The following is a 20,337-nucleotide window of genomic DNA, read 5'->3' as shown; positions in this document are numbered from 1 at the left end:
GGAACAGACTGGTTGTCCCATCCCCGGCGCGGCTGTGTGGGGTCAGCCCCAGAGAGACTCTGCCACGTGTCCCCCTCCGGCAGAGACGGGCACGGGGTGCCCTGGCTGAGGCAGGAGCTGCCCTCGGCTCCCGGGCACATTTCTTCAGCCCACAGCAGTTCCTGCCTCAGCTGGGCATTGTGTGCTATTTTCTCAGCTTTTTTAAAGTCCTTACATTGTTCAAATGTGAGTTTTTTAAGTCCACATAAGATTTTAGTATCCACAACTTACAGCAAGAAGTTCCACAACTTACAGCAAGAAGTTCCACAAATTACTTAAATATGTGACCATGCAGTTAAAATACACCCCAAACCCACCACATTTGTTTTCTATCTGAATTCTTTTTTTATTTGATCTTCCATACTTCTTGGAAAAGACTGTTAATTATTGTTCACCTCTTACCTCTCTCACCTTTTTTTTCATAATACATAGATGACCATCTCTTCTCCTGTCAACTGTCTCTTTTCCAGACTGAAGGATCCCAATCTTAAGTCATATCAATTGCTTTTCTCTGGACTTTCCCCAGTTCTTCCATAAACTCACTGAGTGGTAATCCAACTGCATACGATATTCAAGACACAGGTGCATCCTGCATTTCCATGACAGCATGACAATGTTTTCTATTTTGTTCTTTTCCTTATTGTTTCTTGCATTCCATTCACTTTTTTCACTGCTGCTGAGCTTTGAGCTGATGTAGTGAAAACCCCAAGACACTACTCCTGAGAAGGCATCGAGTCCCTTGTTTTGGATGTGAAATTCAGATTCTCTTTTCCATATGCATCACTGCGTATCTATCTTGCTATGTCTAATTTTACCTGCCATTTTATGGCACAATTGCTCAGTCATTTTTATGGGTTTTTTTGCCCCTGAAATTGTTCACAGTTCGCTCTTACTGTCACTATCCTGAATAACCGCGTATTGTGAATCTTTGTTCGTCACCTTCCCAGACAAGTTGTGAATATATTGGACAGAGCAGGTGCTACTACAGATCCTGAAGTATTCCCTGCTGAAAGCTGCTCATTCCTTTTTCTGATTTTTGACCTTGAATTCATCCTTGCAGAACCTTCCCTTTTAATCTAGAGCTGGAAGAGGAATGTCCTTGAATGCCTGAGAAATGGACAGCTGGGTCTTCCTTTTCCGCACGCTACTTCACGGCTTTCCCGATGAAACCCACAGAAAGCCTGTGTTGAGACCAGAGGAGAGAGATTTTCCTCTGTGGTCTTGACTGTTGCCAATGAAAAACTAACATAGCTTTAGTTAGTCTTAAAGCGCCATCTTTTATTTGTGAGCTACAGCCATCTGGGCAGGAGGTGGTGGTACAGCCTGTCCAGGGCTGCTGGACTTACCCTCCCGTTGCATTTCACTTGGGATTCCAGCCAGCAAGTGACAAGTGGAGCGCGTTTGCCCTTAGTCATTATATATCATAAGATATGCCGGAGTGCTGATCAAAATGATGTGTGTTCTGCTTAATGTATTACATTTTGTGTTTAAAAGTAAAAAGATTTATTGATAAAATTATCTCGCCACCGTTTGAAGTTGAATTCCTTCTCATTCATTCATTTATTCATTCTGTTCTTTGTGCGTTCTTAATATTTACAGCTCAAAGGATGGACCCAGATTTTCCCTTCGTTTTGCACTGTGTTCAATCCAGTGTGCGATGGCCTGAATCCAGCTTGTGAAAAATGCAAGTAACGTTGTCTTCCTTAGAAACCGAATACCTGTGGTTATATGCCACCCTCTTTAAGGGCGGCTGGGGAAATCTGTTCCGAACACCACTGACAAAACAAGTTCTTTGTTCTTGGTCAGATTTGAAGAGGGACAACTTTTTTGGGAGACCAGTTTACAGTACTCTGAAAGGCGCGCTCTGTATCCCGCTGGCAGTGACTTACGGTGATGATGTATATTCGTATGTTGTAATAAGAGCTGCCTTTTGAAATCGGCTCCTCCTTACACAATGGAGGAATAAAGCCATAATGCCGAGTTTAGGATATCTTAGGGTGTTGCTATGGAAGTGATATTAGCAATATTAGAAATCCGGCACCGTGGGCTGAGTAGCAGCAGAATGTGATAGAAACTGAAAGTGTGGATGCGGTAGAAGCAGCTTTCCTTTCAACACAGGTATCTCTGATTCTTCGGAAAACCGTCAGAGAGAAAGAGGACAGTATGTCAGAGGAAAGTAAGTATATTTAGATATTACAGATTATCTTGATGAGGATGTCTATGTAAGAGCATAAAGTTCTTAATTGTCAAACAATATGTTTTGAAAAGATAAATTTAAAGGTTAAATTCACTACACGTGAATTAATATTCTTACTAAGAAAAAGGAAAGTAATTTTTTTTTACCGATTCCTGTTGTTACAGGCTTATTTTTCTTTCCTATTTTCTTATTTTTTTTCATTTCTTTCTTTTCTTTTCATTTTGGTTCTGCAATGGGAAGCAGCCCAAGCAGATGGCAGCAACTTAGCTCTGTTCCTTTTTAGCTGTAATTATTTCCAGTGACAGTTAAGGATGCCTGGCTCTGTCTCGGGCCCCTGGATAGTCAGACTGTTGATATTGAGTGATTATTGAGTAGCTCTATAATATATATTTATGTGCCATTTAAGGTACAAAGTGATCAGCTGAAGTTTGTTACAATGTGCTTAGGTGCATGGAAAGATGAAAGACCGAAGAATGGATCAATAGAGTCATTACTAGATGGAAAATGCTATGAAAACATATCGGTGATGTACGATTAAACTGAAGAACAAAAATCATATACAATCACTGGTTCCAGCTTTTGACAGGAAACACGAGCCTGTAGGCATAGATGGCTGTGAATGGCAAAATGCAGCTGCTGCCTTCATTTGAAAAGCCTGAGGAAGAGGGAGAGCAATCAAAGCGTGCCCCGGCGATACGCCATCAGTGCAGCGCTTCAGCTGCCGCAAACAGCCTTTGCGAGTCGCACCCTGAAGAGTGCTAGACAGGATCCGGTGATGCTGCCAGCCCCTTTGGAGGAGATGCGCGGAATAAAGGAATATTCATGAGAGAAGGGAGGTTCCGCAGGGAACTGGGCAGCTGCAGAACCCGCTGTCCCTGCATGGAGCACCACAGAGGTCCCAGCCTCGGCAGCTGCCCCCAGCCCCTCTCCAGCTGCGGGAACACCCTCCGCATCCCTCGTCCCGCTCCTCACCAACAGGTAAAATGGTGTAAAATATAAACGTAAATCACCTACATCGTCAGAGGAGCGTGTTTTGTTGACCTAGCTCCAGATTTTCCTGTTTTACGTAGCTCCATTTCTCTTCATTCACTATACTCTCTTTTATCGCGTTCCATAATTGCCAGAAATAAATGAAATACAAAAATTCTGCGGAGGAAAACAAGTTAAGCACCCCCAGCTGTTCGCAGCAGCACGAGCTGCTGCTCCATTAATTCCAACATGAATGTGCACAGGCCTCGAGCACAGCCTTGCCCCAGCAGCTGCTAGGGATGCAGAATTACTGCTTACAATAAATCACTGTAAGGCAATCGGAGCTCTGGGTACCCCGGTGTTTTGACGCATGCCATAGTGGTGAGAATGGCATTTCCAAATGTCAAAAAAACTACCGGGCAACTTCATGTTGTTATCGTCTTTGTTGAACTTACTTTTGATTTCTCTCATGTTAACATTATTCTTAATTTAAAAAAGCAAAAAAAAGAAGAACCACCAAATTGGTTGCTAGTGTAAAGGAAAAGAATTTAAGTTGTTCGTAGAAGCGTGGTACCACTGTACAGCTTTGCTTACATGAGCAAAAATTTAACCCAAGAGCTGTATTAACTCATGAAAGTTTAAACAGTGCCTGTGTCACCATCCAGACGTTTGTTGTTGCCTGCCAATGAGTTCTCTACGCAGATGAAAAAAAATGCCGTTGTGTAGCAGAAATTGCTAAACTGGCACCAAAGATGTCATAAGTATTTGTGTTGCCCAATGAGAATAAGTCAAGAATTATCTCCAAGTCTTCTCGAAAGGTACAGTCATCAGTCACACGGCACCATATTTTTTCCTTAACAGACCATTTCATAACGGCTAATGGAATTCTGCTTAACATTTCTTGAAGCAACATGGCCCATAGCTTTATCAGGTGATGTGGCATGCTCGGAGATCGTAAGTAAGGAGCTTTTCAGATGCATCCAGCGCCTTATATAAAGATAGGAAATACAGCAATTCTAATTGGTTTGAATTCACTTAAGCTGAATTGAAGTCTGGTTTGTAAAATAAGCCTCATTTTTAATTAAGTAAACGTCCTTGCAATCTTTTGCGCTATTTATCTATGTCAGTTTAAATAACACCTTAATTAATTTTTTGATTGGAAGACGTGAAGGTATGAAAAGGTTGTTTTGTTTGGGTTGTTTCTAGAAGAAAGCCAAAAACCTGCCTCTGTTTGTTTACCTTACTTCGCTCTGCTCTCTGTCAGGATCCAGGCTAAAACAGCTGCGGGTCCTTTATCCGCAGTGAGAATTCCGCTGGCGTTTGCAAGGGGCCCTCGAATCGGTCCTGGTGCTTAGTGGCGTGTTTCTACTGCCCAATTAACTGGGCACTTGGCTTGTAACTCACCCCAGCCTCATCGTCCACACGAGGGTCTGGGTCTCTGTTTGCTCGGCTGTTTAGGTGGGAGTATGGACGAGTGCCCCGGCACTGCCTTCCAGCTGGGGGGTCGGATGGCCTCAGTAAGCCCAGGAGAGTCACCCAGTGTTGGGAGAGGTGTTGGTCACCTGGACAGACTGTGTGTGCAGCCCATGACACCCCACGCCTGTCACACAATCAGCACTATCAGACTTGTTGGGCTTGTTGGTCGGCGGGGGCAGTGAAAAGTGGGGGGGCCCGAGGGAGGACACGGCGTTGCTTGGGGACCCCATAGACCTGCCCCTGCGGGGATGGCGCTGAAGAGCGTTCCAAACTCTGCCTGCCGTTGGAAACCTTCCGAAACCTTCCATAGGTAACCTCGGAGTTTTGCTCGGTAGATGGCCAATTTCTACACAGTGGAGGAATTCACATTCTTAGCATTTACCTGAAGATACAAGCCTTAGCGAACGCGCCCAGCTGAACAAACAGGTGATGTACGTAGTTTGGGAAGAAATACAAAATAATGCTGGAGAAATGGGATTGCTAGTATCTCATAATAAAAACTAATTTTGAGTGAAATATCAAAACTGTTGAGTGAATTGCAGTCAGAGATAGAAATGCCTTTGGAATTTGAATGTATGTGGATAAAAAAAAAACGTATATGCTTTCAGGTGAAGATAAAGCACATTCCTGCTTATATGATATATTATTTTATGAATGGTGTACCTTAGGCTGTGAATGTTATGTGGTAAACTATCAAAATTGGAACTATAGAATAATAGCACTAAGATCAGGAAGTAGTAATTATCCAGTTTATTTGACAGTCCGTTGCCTTGTAGAGAGAGCCAGAGTAGGTATGTGCTGATTAACCAAATGCTGTGGGGATAACTGGTCCGAAAAAGAAAGAAAGCTTGAAAGAACAAGGAAACTATCTGCATCACTTCCATTAAGTGCATGCATGGTGCTAAACTTCCACAAAAGCTATTGGGCGGGAGATAAGCGAGAATCTGTATCGGAACACATAAATTAGAAGGCAAATTTTCACTGTATCTCTGTCTAAAAGTTCATGCAGGAAAAAGCAAGTGCATGTTTCCAGTGCATCTTTTAAGTACGCTTTTTAAAAGAAACACCAACCCCCTTCTTTCCACCAGCACTCGGGCTGTGGTTCTGTACTGGCTGTAGGCTAGCTAGAAGAAGAGCACAGGAGAGATTTGCAGAAGGGCCTTTGCGTACCCATATGAGGTAATGCGTGTGTAACAGAACTGTGAAAATTAGTGTGTTTCTTCACTGGGTGAAAAAGACTTAGAAAATATATAATTTATGGCTCCAAAATGTTTAAAACGTTTGTTTCTGTAACACTAGTCCTTCGAACCCTGGATAGAAGAGTCATCCACATGACGGGCCTTTGCCGCACTTGCTCTTCATCTAACCCAGTTTACACTGTGGCGAAATCAGAGCGTCACCTGGGTCGCTCAGAGTGTCAGACGCTCAGAGCGTCAGAATCAGAGCGTCACCTGGGTGAGGTGCCGATGAAGTGTAGTGAAATAAACCCCTGCGCAGTGGATGCAGTTGTCAGAGCAACCACGCTGTGGAATTGCTCGGGTGAGAATTGGAGTAGCTCAGTTTAAGCCCTCTGTTACTAATTTTTTCTCTTAATTCCTTTATGGTCGCTGGTTTATTTCTCAAACTGAGCAGTGTCGGCAACCACCTGTTCAAGGGAGAAAAAAAAGATCAAGCCATTGATTTTTTCTAATTCAAGCCAATTTTGTTAATTCAAAAACATCGTAGCTGGAAGTTAGTGCCCAGCACTGGGAATCTGGAGACTGAAGCAAATTTGCCTCCTCTCAATTTAACGTGAGCTTTATTGTAGTTTGAGGTGAATCTTGAATTCAGTGGCAATTCTACAGCTGACTACATATGACCTTGATTTGACTTTGGTGAACTCGTGCAATTCCCTATCTGTCAACTGGATGTCCTTTTCCTGCTGAAAATGGGTGCTGTGAGACTTAATTCATTGGTGAGTTTTGCTTATAAGAAGCACGAGGGTCTTGTAACAGCAAAGCCTATCAACAGGCAAAGCAGATAAAATCTTCGTGAGTATTGCCAGGGGGAAATCACAGGCCAAAGTTTTTAGTTAAATTTTGGATATGCACAATATTGCAAGTCATGGCTTGCCAGAATTATTTTGATGCACTCAAAAATTTTTTTTCTTGATGAATGATGGCGAAAATATAGGGAATTGTCTTCTGTGCTGGTGTTAGACTGCTTTCTTTCTCTCAATAATGTTTGATTTGAATGTTGTTAGGAGGCTGGAGAGGAGAACGTGTTTCTCCTGACAATTGTTAAATGCTGGTACTGCCCTAGTGTCCCATAATAGGATTATTATTGTGGTTATTATTATAATTATTATTTTAGCTTTGATGGTTTTCATTCTATTCTTTTGATTGTATTTTCATAAACAAAAAAACCCTTTCATTTAAATTATTGCTTATATAGTTGTGAACTCAATTTTTAAATATTTTTATACACACGCAATAGGTATATATGTTCAATTTTTAAACTATCTAATGATTGCTCAGAATGTTAAATTTGTTGATTGCTTGCACAGTGTTTATACCAAACCAATTTTTTTTTAATAAAATTGAAAAGGTCAAGTTTATTCTATCATATCCTAGGTTAACTGATACTGAGTTTGAGTTAGCACATCATTGCGTGAAAATGTAGATGTCTATTTTGTGTACCATTTGAACAGTTCAAAGCAAAGTTAGTCTACTATTGCATTTTCTTGTGTGAGTTAGAATACGACTGCAGTGCTTTGCTTTGAAAATACTTCATCAATCCGAATCCACTTTAAGTTCCCATGCGTTCTATAACGCATTCAGCCTATAAAACCAAAATGTTTTATAATAACTGTATGGAACCATAGCTGGATTTTTCAGTCGTAGTATCGGCCAGGTAGGTATGGCCTCGGTATACTGACCTATGTTGACTTATGTCCCATGACTCCAGAGCACAGCTTCCTCCTCCGTTTGTCTTACCCTGAATTCTGGCTTTTTACTCTCCTTTCTTCGAGCAGCACTGATGAACTCGGTCACAAAAATCTGTGCATTTCTCAGTTCCCCCGTATACTGCCGTTTGGGACGTACATCAAATAGCAAACGAGATATTGTGGGATGTACGTTGGGCCATCCACCTCCCAATGGGTTGTCGCTGCTGCATGCCTACGATACATCCTCCACGTATGGCACCCAGTCGACCATGTCTCCGTTCCCGGCATAAACTACCTCCGTTCTTCAACACTCCCTCTTTCTCTGAAGTGCCGCTTCACGTTGACCTTGGCTGAGGTTGCATCCTTCGGCTGACGATTGCTCATCACGGTCCTGCTGGAGGATGTTTCCTGGGCTGAAGCGCCGTGTGCAGGATGTGGTGCATCTGTAAAAAATGGCAGCCCTGCGTCTTCCTTCTCCTCTCCCCTGGATTCCCACACTGCTGCAGGTTTCCTGAACTCCCCTTTGACAGTGGCTGTGGTCTCCAGGAACCCCACACCAAACGTGGGAACAGTTAGGTATATGAATTTTGGTTTTTTAACCTTTAAAGCGTCCCGTGCTTTTAGGAAGTCAAACGATGCATGGGCTTAAATGCTCTTATAACAGCATCAGGTCATCATTCCCATGTGAAGTGTAACACTTCTATATGAATGTAAGCCCGTTTGGTTCAATACCAGTGCTGTAAAGGGGGGTCTGTTTGAAGAAATGCTTCTCCCTTTTTTCCTCCAAGAGCATCTGTTAGTAGGCTTATGCTAGGAGCTGTGAACTGTGTGCCCACCAGTTCAAGCTGGATATTTATTAAAGCTGTTTAATTCTGAGTAGGTAGAACTCTTTTCATTTTTGTTGAATTTTTCAGTGGTTAGTTGGTGGCAGTTTTTTTCTGGTTTAAGTCGTGGTTTCTTCTCTGCTAGCTAACATGCTCCTGTGGACAGTGCAGTTTACTGCATTAATTTAAGCGAAGTTTTAACTGAGTTTTGAAGCTGATCGATGTTTTCTAGTTAGAGGAGTCTCTCTAGGTGAGCTGTTAAATACTACAGTGTTGCCATGGGTTCAGTTAGAATGGTACACGAGTTAAAGGTTGTAGAGTATGACCATTTCTACTCGTATTGCCTATTCTCTCTATATATGTTTCAAAGTTGTAACTTTTTCAAATCAAGTAGAAGTTGTTTTTATAATGAACAGATGTCTTTTTATCAATCTAGAGAAAAATATGAAGCTATTTAGGTTAATTTGTGTGGATTTGACCTTGGCTTAAGCAGAAAACTCATATTCATTATATTTAGGAAAGGTAATAAATTGATTGGAAGGCTTAGACTGTATCGTTTATCTTACATCATGACTTTAACAGTTAGGCTATGATTCTAATCAAAAAATGTCACTTTGGATTTTAAATCTATTTTTATCACCCAGAACATCTCATCTGTCAATATTTGATTAGAGGTTCTTGCTGCTTGAGACAGCTTTTCCCTGTCTGACAGATAATCTGAAGCTCTGAGACCATCGATTGAAGCTTCATCTCTAGGAGGGGAAAAAAAAAAAGAAAGAGCTAGGAGATAATTTTTGATTACACTTCAACCTGTGGCTTCTGCCTTGAGCCCAATAGAAAGGCTGAATCTTCCCGTCTTATCACTGCAAAGACAGACTACTCCACTATTGATTTAGACAGAGAAGTTCAAATAAGTTCCAGCTTGATTATTTCTTCGTAACATCTCATCTAAGTTTAAGGGAAACTATCCTTTTTTTTTTTTCTTTTCAGCCTTACTTTTTCTCTGTTTAATTTTCCGTGCAGTAGAATATAAGCCCCCAGCCTCAGGCAGGCGTCGGACGTGCCCCTCCATGGTGCCCCACGCACCATAGGCAGCTTTCTGTTCCAGCACTGTCTTCGAGGTGACGAGTTCGGTGGCCGGTCCGTCCCAAACCACGACACTTCACTACGATACAGCAGCTGCCCTGAGATGAAGAGAGGCTAAAATTTCGGTCTAAGAGAACTGTAATACCAGAAACAGAGAGGCTGGGGGTTGTTGGAGACCCTGAAAGTTCTTTCACACCCACCTGCTATAGTGACACGGTCTTGCCTTAATCTACTCATAAATAAGTCTTTTGAGAAAAATTGAATGATACCTCTTGGTACCTATAGGAAAAGAATACTGCATTTAATGTTTGCAAACATCCAGTTTAGTTCACTAATCTGTATTTGATAGTAAGTAGCACCAGCGTATTTTCCCCACATGGCAATTTTGAGTGCTGAAAATCAGGCATTTGTTTAGATACGTACCAAAAATACAGCGGTAGATTTCTACCTTTAGCAGTCCAAGTAATTTTTTTATCTAAATGCATAGCTTGCATGTATTGCTTACTCCTTCTAGAGGGGCAATGTGTGAGTTCTTCCTTTTACTGACGTATTTGGATCCTGGATAAGGTAAATTCGGAGCCTAACAGGCAGAAATGTATTAGCTGACTATACAAAAGCTACTGTGCATATTTTATATTTTTATATTCCTATCTGCTGTGTTGAAATTTGACAGTATCCCAAGTTTGAAGTTAGATTTTATGTCAGACAGAGAAGTGTTGGTGAACAGCTGAAAGGAAGGTGAAACTTTGCTGTGCCTGGGAATATTTAGCATAGACATAGAAAGAGCCGAGCTTTCGGGCTGGTGTTGGAATGACATTAGCCAAAATATAGCCAAAATGACGTTAGCCAAAATAACCAGGGACAGGAGTGGGTACCTGAGGCTGCAAGACATCTAAAGAAGTAGGGTCAAACTTATTCAACCCAAACGTACTTGAAAACAAGAAATACAACCGCTAAAAATTTGCTAGAAATGCTTTACAAAGAACTCAGCTCTGTTGATATTCACGTTGACAGCTAAGAATGAGAATGTAACACGCAGATAGCTGGAAGCCGACACGGGACTCAGGGGGGATGTTCCTGGATTTAGCTGTAAGGTTAGAACAGTGATAGGGACCCTTCGTAATAGGTGTCCAAACAAATGCACATCAGAGATACTCACAATTATTAGATAATTCATATCTAATTAAGCTCTCCTTTGGGTTTCTGAACTAATGACCTGATTAATTTTGACTTGCAGCTTTGCCAATTGTGTATTTTCCTTTTATAGATCTGTTTTTGAAGCACATTTGCAGCATGAGCACAGAGTCGTGGTTTGCTCACATCACAGAAGTGTGATCGTCTGCCTTGACTCGAGACTTTCTTGATGATTTTTGTGAAATTCAATATTGTGTCTGCTTCAGGTAATCTGAGATTTCCCTGCTGATTTAAGTTTAGGTTAATCTGCTTTGTCAAAAGCCTTGGAAAGTAATTAATAGCCTAGATTTGTTGACAAGAATTGGCAAAAATTGTTGATTTTAACCAAACTCCACGTTGAGTCTGAAGATTTTTGAAGCCTGAAGCTCAAAGCAGTGAGCAAGAATGGTCCTGCTCAGGCTCTTGCAGTTCCAACAGCTGCCAGCTGCAGAGCTGAGGGTGACTTCGCGCTTAGTAACCTTGCGTCATGAAATGACGCTTAAGGGCAGCCTGTATTTCCCAGCTCCAGAGGAAAAGGGTGGTTTGTATCCTGATGGCAAGAGAAGGTTAAAAGCAACAGGAGAAACGAAATTAAGAGAACCTGTCCTTCTGAAGAGAAGGAAAGCCGTTTGTAGAGGCAGTTATGTACAACACTTCCGCTGAGCCTAGATTTAAAAGATGAGCAGAATTACTACAGAGGAAAAAAGGTATTTCGTTCACTTTCATTACTGCAGGAAGGAAAATGTCATTTAAAGGGACATATTGCATTTGCTGCGTATTTAATTAGTAACAAGCATAACTATAGGCAATATTAGTTAAAAAAGTGACAAAGTTAACAAAATGCCCGTATTTGCACCAGTCATTTGTACTACATTAAAATATGGGTGAATATGCAGTAGTTAAAGAAAAATCAAAGATCTTCCAGCTATTATGGTGTGGAGAGCGGGTAGAAGTCAGTTCTCTTTCCGTAGAAAATCCCTTCCTAGGAGAGAGAGTTGGATTGAGATATTTTTTCCTGTCTTTTTGGTGGTTCATTGGTGTGCCGTACAGTAATTGTGAACTTCAGGAAGGAAGGAGCATCGTTTATCATTCAATCCGCCTTCACGTCATAAAATGCCCAGGGCATTTTTATTGTTTTTTTACATTGCTTTTCCTGAAGAAAGGCTTAAAATGGGATTGGATTCAACAGAAGAATTTGTGAATTTCTTTTTGCTTTTCTCTACTTCCATTTGCATTGTATCAACCTATCCCAACTCCAGAATTTCCAACAATGTCTTGCCTTGCCTTTCTGTGCCAAACATCCCTGCTTTATTTGGTTCAAAAATACTTCTTTTTGGGTCGCCTTGCACGAGGAGGGGGTGACACACTGTCGTATACTGTAGTACACGGGGATGAAGGTCAACACACCATTCAGTTTGGGTGACAAAGGAGCTGCCCGTGACCTGCTCTCCAGACTATTTAGCATTGCAAATAGCTCGATGGTGCGGTGGCTTGAAGCAAAGCTCCTGCTGGCTGCTGCTGCAGGTGTCAGCGTTCAGTATGTCTGCGTATCGGGATCGTAGGTCAGAAATCAGGTGATCACCAATTATGAGTCCGTATTCAACGGCCATCCATGAAAAGACTATTTTAAATGGCTTGTTCATTAGCACATAGGAATTCAGCAGCTAAGGAAAGAATAGGATTTAGTTCTGTGGGTGCTCATTCAGCTGCTTTGGTTGTGAGACTGTTTTTCTGTTGTTGCTGTAACCCCGGGTTTGTTCTGGAGCAGCTGGGCTTGGGGAAGGCAGGAGGAACGGAGGCTGGGGAGACGGGCTCCCGTTGCCGCTGTTAGTTAGCAGCCTTGGGTCTTACCTCGGATGCTGCCGGGACAATACCCGGCTGCCTCAGCCCGGAGCACTCTTGGCACAAGTGAGATGGAGCAGTTACAGGAAGGCTGTCTTTTCCAAGCACGTGAGGATTGCATTTGTAAAAGCAGGTAATTTGGGCAGACTTCCGTGGGCACAGGTAGCTCGTGCTTCTTGTGAGAACATTCCCTGCTATATTTTAGCTGCCTGCTCTGAAAGCACAGTATTTCTGTAGCTTTCCAATTTATGGCTGTTGAGAATCAATCATCAATAAGAATTTCTTTTAATATTAGGGAACAGCACATCTTCTCTGAACTGTTTTTGCTAAAATCAAGACAAAACCAATTAAAGTAATCTTGCATGGAAAATTTCAGCCTTAACAATTCTATTTTGTCAAAATTATAGATAATTAAAACCATTGCCTTAAAAAAAAAAATAATACTAGGAAACACCGAGGGTGAAACTCACAGTTCTACAGTTCTACTATTCAGTGACAGAAATTAGAAGAGGAGTCTTTTGTCTCTCTCCTCTTTCAGCAAAATACGCCGTGCTCTGACAGCCCTGAAGTGAGCTGGGATCCTGCCGCTGCTGTAAATGGGCTTTAAACAAAGCCCGCAGTGAAGCCACAGAATAAGTTTTACAGAGTTTCTCATCAGAGCAGAGGTTTTTCATTCTCTGTAGAGTACAGTTAGAAAGAGCTTTGCTGAAATTACATTTGTAATTGTTTCTTTTTATTCCAAAGCAGCTTGTCCATCAGTTCAGTTCTTTGGTGTAGTTTTTATGATATTGTTAAGGCTGTTGTCCAGACAGGTTCCTTTATACCCGTCTCAGCAGACGGGTTGTTGGAGGCCCCATCTCACAATGGTAATCGCTTTTATCTATTTACTTGAAATGTTGATCATTCGTTTAAGTTCTTCACTGTTCCTTTGAGTGAAAATGTATATATCTGCATATATATATATATATATAAAAATATGTGGTTCGGTGTATTCACACTCTCCTGTATGCGTATATGGCACACACTCAAATACCGCCACCCACCAAAATGAACCAAAATGTTCCTGGTCATGATTTCTGTGTTGCAGAAACGAGCTGTCACTGTGTAGGCGCTGCTGGTAGCTCACCACAGGGAAGGCCTCTGACCATCACTGTTCCTGTGTGCAGAGTTATACTGGCAGGGACCGGGGAGGCTTTTACGTCTCGGAATAAAACCGCTTTAATTTAAAGGTAAAGAAGTGTGTCGATTACAGGACAGACCGATAGGACACAAACTGTTTAAGGACATGTCCCTCAGGTATGCGTACAGGTTCAGCTTCCAGCAAGAAGATGCAGTTAGGAATGTAGTGCTTTGATGACTGTATTAGTCCAGCTTTTAAGAAATCATATTCTCTGGTGCTGTTATGCTTTTGGAAGACTCTTTGCTGATCTAATATTATTTTTTTCATATCTTGATAAATAAATCCCTTAGAAATTTCCAGAGAAGTGCAAAGCTTCCTTATTTTTCCTTTCTAATAATGTTCTAAATTTTAATAAGTATTTATATCTTTTATTAAATGGTCAAAAAATTCCAAGAAAATGTTATTATTATTAAATTCTACCACGTATCATTATCCACTTAATACTGCTTTTCTTCTGCACAGTAAATAACCATGGAGGCTGGTGAGCCTCCTGAAGCTGTAAGTCTCTGCATTGCTGGTAACGCCGTCTTCTTTTAATACTTGTGGAAAATGCCAAGGTGGTTCCCCAAAGCCAAAGGCATCCTTTCTTACTCGCCTAAAATTAAATAGTAGGAATTTAAAAGATATGTTCTTTTCTGTGTATGAGAACAGACTTTTTTGGAAAACTCAGAAACTTGGACCTTTCTAGAAATACCTTGCTATGCTTATTTAAAGTAAACCTATAAAGTACGGTTAAGGGTCCTCAGGACTTTCCCTGGATAACCAAAAACTTGAACATATGACATTATATTGAACATCAAGGAGCAGAAATATGGGTACAGAAACAAAGTGAACATCTGCAGAGCTTCACTTTTACTACTTTATGCTAATTTAAAATGCGAAATAATTATCTCCTTATCTTTTAAAACGAATGAAACCGTAAATACCCTGTGTTATACCGATGCACAGGAGATTCTGGTCTCTTGAGCAAGCATGCTCGTTCTCTTTTTGTTTGCACCTTTCAGTGTCTGACGGCAGGTAGAGAAGGCGACCGGCTCTAGCTGGGCTTTGGCCGCTCCCTGATCCTTGCTATAGGCGATGCCTGGGCTGTATTTTCCAGGCGTTCAAGGTCCGTTCCCACGTCTGTGAACGAGAGAGTCTTATTGCAGAGACCTTGTGAAGTAACAGGCTTGACGTACTGCTTCAAAAGGGGGAAACTTGGGTTGAAATAGATTACTGTGTAGGTGATGCCCTGTGCGTGTGTGTATATAAGTATATATGTGATATATACGTATCTCACGCGGTCTCATTTGCCTGCGCAGGTTCAGGAGCAGTTTTCTGCCGCCCCTAGTGCTGAACTTAATGTTGCCACAAGCAGTCCTGCCTCTCCTGAGGTGCCTCAAGGGAACTATAAACAGAAGCTGTGGGGAAAAGGCAGTGTTAATTCTTTCATCTTGCTTGAAGGAGAAGCATTTTTCTGACATATTGATCCCACTGAATGCCACTGGTCGGATGTTAGGAGCTCTCTGTTTTTATATCTTAGTGGTTAGGAACACAAAGGTGTGTGTGAATTTTATATTTCCAAAAAATTTGGAAAAGCACACAGTGAAAAGTACCCAGAAAAACCAATCATTTGGTTGGAAACACTCCTATGCCTCCAAAACATGTTAATAGTTTTACAAGTAAATGGATTTATAGTTTCAAGTACAAAAGAAATTTGGGGTTGTTTTCTTGTAATTTTAATCAATTGTTTTTTAATACCTGCTGAAGCTCACTCTAAATTTGACTGTGTTTTCTTTACAGTATGTAGTTGTCAGCTAAAATAAAAAAAAAATTTAATATGTCTGGGTTTAATTCCTACCTCTAAAAAAAATCTGGATATTTGACCTTTAGGGTGGCATTTTCCTTTTGTTCTGTATTAGGTTTAAGACCAGGCAACGCATTCCAAACAAAATCAATAAATCACAGAACGAGATACATGGTAAGACTGCTCAAGGAATATTTGTATTTGGTCCTGAGGTTTGTAGATAAATATTCTGTAAGTTTGCAGAAATGAATATATCTTTATTAAGTACTAGTTTTGTGCCTGTGAGATGGATATCTTTCCATAAAAGTTTTATTGCATCCATCAGTCCTTAGTTGCTGTTACAGAAAATGTTAAGTTTCCCTTCTCTAAACTGCTGTAAAGGCAGCGTGAGCAGCACCTTTTCCAACACGCACCGGTGCAAATTCAAGAAATCGGTGGTAACGTTTTGCATTTGAAAGTACCACGGCTGCAGTTCTGACGTTGTGGCTGAGAGGGGACAAAAGGGGTGCAGTAGGACTAGGTCAATGACTAGGATTTTTTATGCATGAGCTTCATTGTTTTCTTTGCCCTGGCTAATCTGCTCAGCGTCATTCTTGACTCCTCTCTCTCCTCTTTCGCAGCTCAGTAAGCCTTCTTGCCATTTTATCATCAAAATCCCCCCTTCCCTCCTTTCTACTCGTATCCTTGTGGACAATTTGTCCCTTCCTCCTTTGTATCTGACATTTGAATACTTGATACGCCTTCTTCTCCCACACTTATCTCTTCCTGTTCAGCTCTGGGGTTTTTTGCCCTCATATCTCTTGCAGAATCAAATTCAAGCCCTTTGTCACGTTTTTAATAAAGGGTCTCACCTCACACGTCTGAACTAATAACGGCTTCTTGTCCTTTATCTTCTCCTGCTTCTCGTTACTGGTTTGTTTTTCAGTGCTGCTCTCCGTGCTTCCTGCAACGCGAATAGTCATTCAGTTATATCCTCTTATTACAAAGTCTTTCTAAAAATACTCGCTTCGAGAAAACGCCGTACTCCTTTTGTTTCCAAAACCTCCAGTTCTTCCGTTCCTGCAGCAAAGGCCTCTGAAAGCGTGGAGAGGACGCATTCCTCGTGAGCGGCGGTGGCGGTAGGTTGGCAGGCTGAACCGAAGGGTGAGCAGTGACACAGGACGGGCCGAACGGCTGACACGGGTTCAGCTCCTCTGAGCCCCTTTTGCTTGTTTTCCCTGACCCGCTACATTAGTTCTACGGCTCAGGCTCTTTGAGATGTAATGATTTACAAAACATAGAACATCAGCTGCCAAAAAAATGACAGAGAGAAATGACTTAATGTCCCTCTTTAGTAGGGAGGCTTGCTTTTTCTTTTTTTCCTTTTACTTTACTCTTTCAGCCATGAATTATTCTATAGAATATGAAATGAATATGCTGTTGGTCTCTAGATTTTCATCAGTAACGAAGACTAAGAGTAAAAAGCCCTGATCTGAAACAAAGCCTAAATGATCCTTCCTACCAAAAGAGATATTAAAGGAAACAGGAGAAATGTAATAAATGAAATCGCTCCCATCTTCACCCTTGAAATGGCTAGCCTTAGATATGGTGTGCTCTGCAAAGCATCAGTATTCATGCCCGAGTAAACGGAATTAATAGCGCTGAAAAATGAATTATTTCACAGCATAGACTTTGGTTTTTTCTATGGCAGTCTTTTTAAAAGAGAAAATGAAAATTCATGAACTTTCTGCTTTGAATTATTTTCTTTGTTATAGTATTTAACTTCAGTAGGCCATCATTGTACATGTCATTTCTGATGGATAAAATATTCCTGCGCAGCTGTACAACAATATAATTAAACACGTTTCGTACTTTTGATGGATAAATTACAGCAAACATTTATATGATGGAACAACCGCGCTAGCCATCATTTCTTTGTCTGGTGTATTGCACTGGAGAGGCTCATTCTTCTACATATGCTGTAACATAAAATTGTGGGGAGAGAAATTGCAATCGGGATGAAATAACTGATAGGAGTCTTTGTAGTTTTGACAACAGAGGTTTCTTGGGGAGTGATGGTAGAACATGGTTTAGGAAGTAAAAGGTCTGTTTTCAGTTTCCTTGAAGGAAGTTAATTATTAAAAATCAAATTTGCAAATGTGATTTTAGAGCGTGTCAAAATTTGGGATTTTCCTTTCTTGGGGAATTGTAAATATTGCTGTTAGTTTTAACCTTGAAAATTCAATTATACAAGGCTATTGTTGAACAAACGCCTAAACTTCCAGTTGAAACACTTTTACAGGTTTGCTTTGCATTTAACCTGTACTCTTTAAGAATTTTATTCCACTGCTCTCAGTGGGGTCCCAGCTACTCTGTGTTGTCTTTGTGGAGCGCTGGGTCCAGTTCTGGGCTCCCCGGCTCAAGAAGGACAGGGAACTGCTGAAGAGGGGACAGAAAAGGGCCACCAAGATGCTGAGGGGACTGGAACACCTCTATGATGAACAAAGGCTGAGGGATTTGGGTATCTTCAGTCTGGAAAAAAGACGACTGAGGGGGGACCTTATCAACACTTATAAATACTGACAGGGAGGGTGTCAGGAGGAAGGGGCCAGGCTCTTTTCAGTGGTGCCCAGGGACAGGACAAGGGGTAACGGGCACAAACTTGATCATGGGAAGTTCCATCTCAACACGAGGAGGAACTTCTTTGCTGTGAGGGTGGCAGAGCCCTGGCACAGGCTGCCCAGAGAGGTGGGGGAGTCTCCGTCTCTGGAGACATTCCAAACCTGCCTGGACGTGTTCCTGTGCCACCTGCTCTGGGTGACCCTGCTCTGGCAGGGGGCTGGACTGGGTGATCTCCAGAGGGCCCTGCCAACCCCAGCCATTCCGTGATTCTGTGATTCTTTCGTGCTCCATGAAGGTCTGACGTGTATGAAGCACAGCAACGGCTCAGCAAGTGGGGAGACTCCACGGTGGATGGGACGTCTTACCAGCCTAAACCTTGGAGACCATCAGGGGACATGGGACACCTGGGACACACTTCCTAAGAGACACCCAGCAGCTCAAAGGACCACAGGTGTTAATGTCCCGTGGTTGGTATGTGCCATGCAGACCTCTATGGACTTGGTGGATTTACACTGGGGTGGTTTTGGCTTGTTTTATTTACACTTTTTTTCCACCCATAGATGTCAAATTGTTGTTAGCTCTGCCCCACCAGAGTGAGCAGGTAACGCAAAACGGTTGTGTGTTCTTTTTCACTGCTGTCTGTCCTTATTTCCCTTTTCTTCTTGGATGGTGAGCTCTGAACACGTCAGCTGAGTCTGTCCTGAAACCTGTAACCTACAGCTCTCCAGAGACAGAAATTTTGGAAGGTTATTGGTGACATCAAGGGTTGAATGGAAAAAATTACGCTCCCTCTACTCTGGTGGTCATTATTTTGCCTGATACTGTTGTAAAGAAAAATGTTTGAAAGGTATTTTGATCATTAGTTCCTGGAACTATAAATGGTAAGCTATCTTTATGTTTTGATTTTATAGGATTAGCACATTAAATTTAATGCCAAGTAGGACTCTACAACTTGCACTTTTGTCGATTGGTCAATTTACGGTTCATCTTAAAATTTAGTCTTTATTTAAATACTATGTAAATATACACAGTGTAGAATGACCACAGTAAAAGATTTCTATTTCATTAAAAATGCAGCTCAGCAGCTTTGTGATAAATGATGACATTATGTATATGCCAATCCCTTCTGGAAAATTGGAGCGATTCTAGACTTTGCCAAGAATTTGACATGCCACCCTAAATGTTTAATCAGGGATGCTGTGACATTCAGTGTTCCTTGTATAAATGTGTCAGTCTAATTTTTATTAAACCTCTTCAAAATGAAAGAGAATCTGCTTCTGGGAAAAAAAAATCACAACTGAACCAAACTAATGCTATTAATATGTTTCTCAATGGATACGATATAAATAATCTAAAATTAACTATGATCCTCACTTCACTGAGCACAAACTTCCCTAGTAGAAGTTTGGAATTGGAATAGAACTCAGAGGAGTGCTGTGTCAAATTAATGCTCACGGAGCAGGGCTCACGGAGCGTTAGCAGTCAGCCTCTGCCTTGGGGGAGGCCAGGGAATAGATGCCATTCAGTCATCTGAACGGAATTTCTACGATAAAATCTGTCCTTCAAAAGACCCAGAAGAACCGAACGGGACTTTCCGCTGACTTCCGGATCAGTTGAGTCTGTTCTGGCCATGGAAAATACATATTGGATTTCAGATAAGGGCCAGGGAAGCCAACTAAAAAGAATTGTTAATAATCTGTTGGTGCCGATGCTGCAGTTTAAAAAGGCCGTTACACGTTAGTAGTTCCAATACTAAAAAATCTTGCTTATGTGTGTTATCTCTTCATTTTTATATATATAGCCTGACTTTGTTTAGTGAGACTAGCTGCATAATTTAGGAGAATTTTGCAGAATTTAGGTTTATGTGTATGAGTTAAACTTCACAACATGGAAAGTATTTTTTAATATGATTATTTCTAGTTCATAATGATGCTCTTGCTGGTGTTTTTTCAGTTTGTTTCTTATATATGTTTTGCCTGCTATTTATACATCCTCTGGTGTCAAAAGACAAGAGTAATTAGGTTCTGTTCTCACCCAGGATTTAGTTCCTGGTGCTGTGAGAAAGTAGTGGGCCCAGTTGTATTTCCGTATTGTTGTTCGTTTGTACGGGCATCGGAGGCTGGGATGTGGGGGAGTGCTCTGTGGGCGCGGGACGGGAGCTGGCTCCACAGCGGTGCCAGGGCAGAGAAGTCTGCACGGAGGAAGGGGAAGGCCGGGAGGTCGTGATGGTCAGGGTAG

The 20,337-nt window shown here is 41.6% G+C and overlaps 1 long non-coding RNA gene across 1 annotated transcript; it reads left to right on the top strand.

Moving 5' to 3' along the window:
- The first annotated feature begins 1,891 nt into the window (after positions 1-1,891).
- Positions 1,892-20,030, top strand: LOC141743676 (uncharacterized). The gene is made up of 3 exons (XR_012587150.1): positions 1,892-2,215; positions 2,683-3,214; positions 18,395-20,030. It is a non-coding gene; the product is annotated as an uncharacterized LOC141743676 (long non-coding RNA).
- The last annotated feature ends 307 nt before the right edge of the window (positions 20,031-20,337 follow it).

Source organism: Larus michahellis, chromosome 5 (assembly GCF_964199755.1).
Source record: "Larus michahellis chromosome 5, bLarMic1.1, whole genome shotgun sequence".
NCBI classification, from domain to species: Eukaryota; Metazoa; Chordata; class Aves; order Charadriiformes; family Laridae; genus Larus; species Larus michahellis.
This window is presented reverse-complemented; position numbering and strand designations above follow the sequence as displayed.